At 31.9% G+C, this 1,891-nt stretch overlaps 1 pseudogene; it reads right to left on the reverse strand.

Annotated features, from left to right (window-relative positions):
- Positions 1 to 828: 828 nt before the first annotated feature.
- On the reverse strand, positions 829 to 1,007 carry LOC6636890 (5.8S ribosomal RNA; annotated as a pseudogene).
- Positions 1,008 to 1,891: the final 884 nt, after the last annotated feature.

Here is a 1,891-nt window from a genome sequence, read left to right on the forward strand (position 1 = left end):
TTTCCATACCGGATATTCAGGTTCATCGGGCTTAACCTCTAAGCAGTTTCACGTACTATTTAACTCTCTATTCAGAGTTCTTTTCAACTTTCCCTCACGGTACTTGTTTACTATCGGTCTCATGGTTATATTTAGTTTTAGATGGAGTTTACCACCCACTTAGTGCTGCACTATCAAGCAACACGACTCTTTGGAAACACCATCTAGTAATCATTAACGTTATACGGGCCTGGAACCCTCTTTGGATAAATGGCCTCATTTAAGAAGGACTTAAATCGTTAACTTCGCATACTAGAATGTTGATGTTCCGTACACTGAATCTCACATTTGCTATATAGACAAAGTGACTTAGTGCTGAACTAATTTCTTTTCGCTCGCCGCTACTAAGAAAATCCTTGTTAGTTTCTTTTCCTCTCCTAATTAATATGCTTAAATTCAGGGGGTAGTCCCATATGAGTTGAGGTTGTATAAAACAATGTTAATTGAACATTATTTATTGTTCAATATAATGGATAATACTTTTGTTCTGAAGTTCCATAAATTTTACAACAATTCTTTTATCACACATCATTAATAAGAGGCAATTCTAGATTAAGGAAAAATATATTTTTCTTTTATGCTAGACATTCCTCAGTATTATTTGATTTGAAAAAATAAAATATAATTCTTCAGTTTTCTCATACAAAATATACAATGAGTAGTACATCCATATATATATTAATATTATAAATAATTTATGTATATCAGGGACACACATAATCTATCCAATAATATACCATATGCTTAAAACTTCGAAAAATTTTAAACAACTTAATTAGCAAAGTCTTACAACCCTCAACCATATGTAGTCCAAGCAGCACTATAAAATGAATTAAAGTACAAAACAGCATGGACTGCGATATGCGTTCAAAATGTCGATGTTCATGTGTCCTGCAGTTCACACGATGACGCACAGTTTGCTGCGTTCTCCATCGACCCATGAGCCGTGTGATCCACCGCTTAGAGTGATAATTTATATTGGTTTATTTCATTACATCACAAATGTTTTTATTGAAAGAAATTAAATATACACCATTTTACTGGCATATATCAATTCCTTCAATAAAATTGTTTATACCTAAATTGTGTTGCGAAATGTCTTAGTTTAGGTAGGTATTGTGTATATAAGTTTTTATATATTCCATCCGTCAATTCCATAATTTCACATACATATATATATATATATATATATATATATATATAAATACATATATATATATATATATATATCAATACGGCTTTAAGTATTGTATATAGATACAATAACGTAGTTATAAGTTTGGAAATAAAAAACTATATTTCCCGACCGTGAATCTGTATCGGTTTATTATGTTGAATATCTGGAGTAAGACTGAGCTAACAAAATTGGCTTACGCTATATTTAAAGCTAAATAATAATTGGAGTACGTGACTTTTTGCAAAGGGACAGCGGCTGCAGCTTGTTTATGCTAGCGCCTTTCTGTTGATCAGTTTTTGTTTATAAATGATTGTTGACAATATGTGAGCTTGGCTGCAGAAGGCATTCTGCTCTTAGGATTTTTGCTGCTGTTAGCGTTATTTGAATTCGGATGCAGAAGGCATGTTATTGTTATGATTATTAAGTTTGTAAACACACAATGGGTTATGCCATGCAATTAGCTTATGAATAACAGTGGTTCAAAATGTTGTTGTTGTGAATATATCACTCCTCCCCACTAAAAATAAAGCGTGTCCTCACGCGTGTAGGGTATATGAAAAAGGTAAGTATAATAAAAAATATTCTTTAAATGCTAGGATACAATTTTGGTAACATATTTAAATTTTCTTGTTCATTTTCGATTTCAAGTTCAACCGAAAGTTGTGCAGGTGGTTG

This window comes from Drosophila virilis, unplaced genomic scaffold (assembly GCF_030788295.1).
Source record: "Drosophila virilis strain 15010-1051.87 unplaced genomic scaffold, Dvir_AGI_RSII-ME tig00001482, whole genome shotgun sequence".
Classification (NCBI taxonomy): domain Eukaryota; kingdom Metazoa; phylum Arthropoda; class Insecta; order Diptera; family Drosophilidae; genus Drosophila; species Drosophila virilis.